Raw genomic sequence first — 7,062 nt, forward strand, 5'->3', positions numbered from 1 at the left:
ATGACCACTGGAAAAACCATAGCCTTGACTAGACGGACCTTTGTTGGCAAAGTAATGTCTCTGCTTTTTAATATGCTGTCTAGGTTGGTCATAACTTTCCTTCCAAGGAGTAAGCATCTTTTAATTTCATGGCTGCAGTCACCATCTGCAGTGATTTTCGAGCCCAGAAAAATAAAGTCAGGTACTGTTTCCACTGTTTCCCCATCTATCTGCCATGATATGACAGGACCAGATGCCATGATCTTAGTTTTCTGAATGTTGATCTTTAAACCAACTTTTTCACTCTACTCTTTCACTTTCATCAAGAGGCTATTTAGTTCTTCTTCACTTTCTGCCATAGGGGTGGTGTCATCTACATATCTGAGGTTATTGATATTTCCCCTGGCAATCTTGATTCCAGCATGTGCGTCATTCAGCCCAGCGTTTCTCATGATGTACTCTGCATATAAGTTAAATAAGCAGGGTAACAATATACAGCCTTAATGTACTCCTTTCCTGATTTGGAACCAGTCTGTTGTTTCATGTCCAGTTCTAACTGTTGCTTCCTGACCTGCATACAGGTTTCTCAAGAGCCAGGTCAGGTGATCTGGTATTCCCATCTCTTTAATAATATTCCACAGTTTGTTGTGATCCACAGAAAGGCTTTAGTATATATAGTCAATCAAGCAGAAGTAGACATTTTTCTGGAACTCTTTTGCTTTTTTGATGATCCAGCAGATGTTGGCAATTTGATCACTGATTCCTCTGCCTTTTCTAAATTCAACTTGTACATCTGGAAGTTTACAGTTCACGCACTGTTGGAGCCTGGCTTGGAGAATTTTGAGCATTACTTTACTAGCGTGTGAGATGAGTGCAATTGTGAAATAGTTTGAACATCCTTTGGCATTGCCCTTCTTTGGGACTGGAATGAAAACTGACCTTTTCCAGTCCCATGGCCACTGCTGAGTTTTGCAAATTTGCTGGCATATTGAGTGCAGCACTTTCACAGCATTGTCTTTTAGGATTTGAAATAGCTCAACTGGAATTCCATCACCTCCAAAAGCTTTGTTCGTAATGATGCTTCCTAAGGCCCACTTGACTTCACATTCCAGGATGTCTGGCTCTAGGTGAGTGATCACACCATCGTGATTATTTGGGTCATCTTTTTTGTACAGTTATTCTGTGTATTCTTGCCACCTCTTCTTAGTACCTTCTGCTTCTGTTAGGTCCATACCATTTCTGTCCTTTATTGAGCCCATCTTTGCATGAAATATTCCCTTGGTATCTCTAATTTTCTTGAAGAGATCTCTAGTCTTTCCCATTCTATTGTTTTCCTCTATTTCTTTGCACTGATACCTGAGGAAGGCTTTCTTATCTCTCCTTGCTATTTTTTGGAACTCTGCATTCAAATGGATATATATTTCCTTTTCTTCTTTGCCTTTAGCTTCTCTTCTTTCCTCAGGTATTTGTAAGGCCTCCTCATACAACCATTGTGCCTTTTTGCATTTCTTTTTCATGGGGAGAGTCTTGATCTCTGTCTCCTGTACAATGTCATGAACGTCCATCCATAGTTCTTCAGGTACTCTATCAGATTTCATCCCTTGAATCTATTTCTCACTTCCACTGTATTATCGTAAGGGATTTGACTTAGGTCATTCATGAATGGTCTAGTGGTTTTCCCTACTTTCTTCAATTTAAGTATGAATTTGGCAATAAGGAGTTCATAATCTGAGCCATAGTGAGCTCCCAGTCTTATTTTTGCTGACTGTATAGAGTTTCTCCATCTTTGGCTGCAAAGAATATAATCAACCTGATTTTTGGTATTGACTATCTGGTGAGAGTTGCCATTTCCTCCTCCAGGGTATCTTCCCGACCCAGGGATCAAACCGAAGTCTCTTATATTTCTGTACTTCAATTTTTAAAACTAATTACATTTCTATGTACTGCTATGACTGTTTCAAAAATGAAAGTAATAAAACAATTCCATTTGCAATATTCTCAAAAATAATATCTGAGAAAAATTTAACTAATGAAGTATAAGATTTATACATTAAAAATTATAAAATATTGTTGAAACAAGTTACAGAAGACCTGAGTAAAAAGAAAGACATTCCTCTCTATGGATTGTACAACAATATTGTTATAATGACAAAAATTCAAATTGATCTATAGAGTCAATGAAGTCCTTATCAAAACTCTAATTTTTTTCACAGAAATTGTCAAGCCGATCCTAAGATTTATAAGGAAATACAAGAGTTCCAGAATAGCCAAAATAATCTTGAGAAAAAAGAATAAAGTTTTAGAATTTACCCTTTAAATTGTCAAAGCTTATTACAAAGCCACAGTAAAAACTCCAGTGTGACATAAGGATAGACATATAGATCAATGAAATACAATAGAGAGTCCAGAAATAAACTCTTACATCTCTGGTCAGTAGATTTTTCAATAAGGGTGCCAATACAATTCAATGAAGAAAATATAGTCTTTTTAAACAAATGGTTCTGAGACAGTAGATCCAGTTCAGTTTAGTTCAGTTGCTCAGTCGTGTCCAACTTTTTCTGACCCCATGGACTGAAACACACCAGAATTCCCTGTCCACCACCAGCTCCTGGAGCTTGCTCAAACTCATGTCCATCAAGTCAATGATGCCATCCAAACATCTCATTCTCGGTCATCCCCTTCTCCTCCTGCCTTTAGTCTTTCCCAGCATCAGAGTCTTTTCCAGTGAGTCAGTTCTTCATATCAGATGACCAAAGTATTGGAGTTTCAGCTTCAGCATCGATCAGTCCAATGAATATTCAGGACTGATTTTCTTTACGATTGGTTAGTTGGATCTCCTTGCAGTCCAAAGGATTCTCAAGAGTCTTCTTCAACACCACAGTTCAAAAGCATCAGTTCTTTGGTGCTCAGCTTTCTCTATAGTCCAACTTTCACATCTATACGTGACTACTGGAAAAACCCTAGCTTTGACTAGACGGCCCTTTGTTGGCAAAGTAATGTCTCTGCTTTTTAATATCTGTCTAGGTTGGTTAAAACTTTCCTTCCAAGGAGCAAGTGTCTTTTAATTTCATGGCTGCAATCATGATCTGCAGTGATTTTCGAGCCCAAGAAAAGAAAGTCTGTCACTGTTCCCATTGTTTCCCCATCTATTTGCCATGAAGTGATGAGACAGTAGATAACCATATGCAAAAAAAAAAAAAAGAAAACAAACTCCTATCTCACATTATATATAAAAATTAACTCAAAATGAATCAAAGACTTAAATGTGAAAGATAAAACTTTTAGAAGAAAACATAGCAAAAGTGCTTTATGATACTGAGTTAGGCAATGATATCTCAGATATGACACCTGCAGCACAAAGGAAAAATAGATACATCAGATTTTACAAAAATTTAAAACTGTTATGCATCCAAGGAGACTATCAAGAAAGTGAAAAGACAACCCAAAGAAAGGGAGAAATTACTGCAAATCTGAACAAGGATCTAATACTCAGAATACATAAATACACATATAACTCAAAATAAAAAGACAACCCAATTTAAAAGTGAAGAAAAGATCTAAGTAGCTATTTCTTTAAAGAAGACATAAAAATATCTAGTAAGCACATGAAAAGATGATGAATCTTTTCTCTAATCATTAAGTGATTAGAGAAATGCAGATCAAAACTAGAATGAAACACCACTTAATAGCCACTTGGATGAGAATAATAATAATAGAGAAAATCAAGAATTGAAGAAGATGTGGAGAAATTCACACATTGCTGATGAGAATGTAAATTAGTACAACCAATTTGGAAAAAATTTTGACATCCTCTCAACATTTAAACATAGAGTTACCATTCCTACTATATTCCCAAGAGAATTGAAAACATACTTTCTCACAAAACTTCTTTCACATGAATATTTATAGAAGCATTATTCCCAATAGTCAAAAAGTGAGAATAACCCAAATGTCAATCAACTGATGAATAAATAAACAAAAGATGGTATATTCATACATCAGAATATTATCCAAAGGAATGAAGTAGTGATACATGCTATGACATGGATGAACTTTGCAACATGCTCAGTGAGAGAAACCAGACACAAAAGTTCACATACTGTAGGATTCTATTTATATGAAATGTTCAGAATAAGTCAGTACATAAAGACAGAAAGTAGATTAATGACTGCACACTCTGTGGAGAAGGGGAAAGACTGTTAACGGGTATGGGGTTTCCTTCCAGGGTGATGAAAATATTCTGGAACTAGACAATAGTTCCGTGTCACACCCTTCTTACACACTAGCAACGTAATGCTCAAAATTCTCCAAGCTAAGCTTCAACAGTACATGAACCAAGAACTTCCATATGTTCAAGCTGGATTTAAAAAAGGCAGAGGAGGTCCGCGGGTGCCATCATGGTGGACCCAGCCAGTCAGGTGCTCCTGGGCTCCGGTCTCACCATCCTGTCCCAGCTGCTCATCCAGGTGGGATACGAGCCTCTTGCTCCAACAATAGGACGAAATATTTTTGGGCGGCAAGTCTGTCAACTTCCTGGCCTCTTTTGTTATGCTCGGCACACTGCGAGCATTGATGGGAAGCGTGGATTGTTCACAGGCTTAAGTCCAAGACTGTGTTCAGGCGTCCTTGGAACTGTGGTCCATGGTAAATTTTTACAGCATTACCAGGAGTGTGACAAGGCTGAGGCGTCAGGATCTGGAAATGTACAGAAAGAAGTTTCATCTTCCTTTGACCAGGTTATCAAGGAGACAACTTGGGAGATGATGGCTCGTTCTGCTGCTACTTTCGTCACACATCCCTTCCACGTGATCACTCTGAGATCTATAGTACAATTCATTGGCAGAGAATCCAAGTACTGTGGACTTTGTGACTCCATAGCAACAATCTATCGGGAAGAGGGCATCGTAGGATTTTTTGCAGGTCTTATTCCTCACCTCCTCGGTGACATCATTTCCTTGTGGCTCTGTAACTCGCTGGTCTACCTCATCAATACCTATGCACTGGACAGTAGGGTTTCCACCATGAATGAAATGAAGGGTTATTCCCAAGCTGTCACAGGGTTTTTTGCCGGTATGTTGACCTATCCCTTTGTGCTTGTCTCTAATCTCACGGCTGTCAACAACTGTGGGCTTGCTGGTGGATGCCCTCCCTACTCCCCAATATATTCTTCTTGGATAGATTGCTGGTGCCTGCTACAGAAAGAGGGAAATATGAACTGAGGAAATAGCTTGTTTTTCTGGAAGGTCCCCTTTGGGAAGACTTACTGTTGTGATCTGAGAATGTTAATTTGAAGACGTGGGGCAGGGACAGTGACATTTCTGTAGTCCCAGACACACAGAATTATGGAAGAGAATGTTGATTGCTATACAGTGTGGCGTGCTTTTTTAATAATCATTTAATCTTGGGAAAATGGAGGTGTTCAGTGTCTGCTTTTTTTGTTCTTTTTCCCAGCACATGATTTACCACTGATACTCCCCCTGAAATGGGACATTTTTACTCCAGGTTATTTTACTTAAAACAAGAAGTTGAATTTACCTAAAGGTACTGGCAAGTGGTCATGCAATTTGAGTCTTAATTTAAGGCTTTGTAAAATGAAGAGAGTACAGTCCCATGAAGAAAGGGAAATAAATCTGTAAAACTTAAGAAAATGAATAACGCAAATGATACTGGAAGTTATAAAATACCTTTTCTTTAGTAGACCTTAAAAACTCAACAGCATCCACTGGAATCTGCCTCCCAGCATATTCTTTTTAGCACATTTAATTAACCCTGTCTCTCGTACTTCAAAGAAAGGACAATACACAGCTAAACTACCCTAGAAAATCTGCACACTGTTATTGCAAGGCAATAAATTGTGTTGCCAACAACAAGAAAAAAGGACAGCTACAGATAATAAGCAGGATTTGGAAAGGAAGTGTAGTGGCTCCTTTTTCGCCCCTCAAAGAAATTCTTATTGTCATATGAAATATGAAAAGCAAATACTGTAGCATTAGCCTTGCTGGTCCCTACATTACATCATTATACAGTTCTAATTGTATATAATCTTTTGTTCATCTTTTCATTTTGTTTGCATTTTGTCATTGCAGAAGGTGAGTAGTTTGTTTTTCATTCCTCATGACACCTTTGGAAGGTGTACTTGTAACCTCACGTCTGACTATTGACCAGCTCGCATGTCATAGCCTCAGTTAGGCATATTAACACTCATAGTAGGGGGAAAAAATCATTTTAGAAGGAAATAAATTTCCACTCAAACATAAAGCTCTTATTTTACTCAGGCCTTTTCCAAGCAGGTTAAAATGCTCTTAAAATGAGACAGCATTTGGTTTTACTTATTTAAATAATCCACTGGGTTGTTGCCAAATGAGTAAATGCTTCATTTGCTGTTTTTCAGAAGAATTTGCTACTTCCCACCAAAGCAGCAGCATCCACAATGTTAGATTGAGCACGCAAGGTCTCCTCTCATCACCCTCCACACCCCGAGTTTAAGAATATAGCCTGAAGCTCATGAGTAGCTTATCTTGAAATTTCTTTGATGTCTCTTTGTCTCAAAAAGTAACGTAAATTTTATATCCTATTCAATATTATCTGCATTTGTTTTAATATAAAAATGTTTTGCATTACCTACTTTCCCCACCCCCAAAAAAGAAATCTTCAAGTAAAGATGATCTAGAAAACTGCAAAAAATAAAAAAATAAAAAAGGCAGAGGAACCAGAGATCTGATTGCCAACATCCACTGGATCATAGAAAAAGCAAGAGAGTTCCAGAAAAACATCTACTTCTGCTTCATTGACTACACTAAAGCCTTTGACTATGTGGATCACAACAAACTGTGGAAAATTCTTAAAGAGATGGGAATACCAGACTACCTTACCTGCCTCCTGAGAAATCTGTATGCAGGTCAAGAAGCAAGAGTTAGAACCAGACATGGAATAACAGACTGGTTCCAAACTGGGAAAGGAGTACATCAAGGCTGTATATTGTCACTTTGCTTATTTAACGTCTATGCAGAGTACATCATGCAAAATGCCAGGATGGATGAAGCACAAGCTGGAATCAAGATTGCTGGGAGAAATATCAATAAC

General features: G+C 37.9%; 1 pseudogene across 1 annotated transcript; it reads left to right on the plus strand.

The window, feature by feature from the left end:
* Positions 1–698: 698 nt before the first annotated feature.
* On the plus strand, positions 699–5,389 carry LOC145546184 (mitochondrial carrier homolog 2 pseudogene; annotated as a pseudogene). Its single transcript, XR_014082625.1, has one exon. The product of XR_014082625.1 is annotated as a mitochondrial carrier homolog 2 pseudogene (transcript).
* The last annotated feature ends 1,673 nt before the right edge of the window (positions 5,390–7,062 follow it).

The sequence above is a fragment of the Giraffa tippelskirchi genome, chromosome 4, assembly GCF_054371585.1.
Source record: "Giraffa tippelskirchi isolate mGirTip1 chromosome 4, T2T-mGirTip1v1.2.pri, whole genome shotgun sequence".
In the NCBI taxonomy this organism is placed as follows: Eukaryota; Metazoa; Chordata; class Mammalia; order Artiodactyla; family Giraffidae; genus Giraffa; species Giraffa tippelskirchi.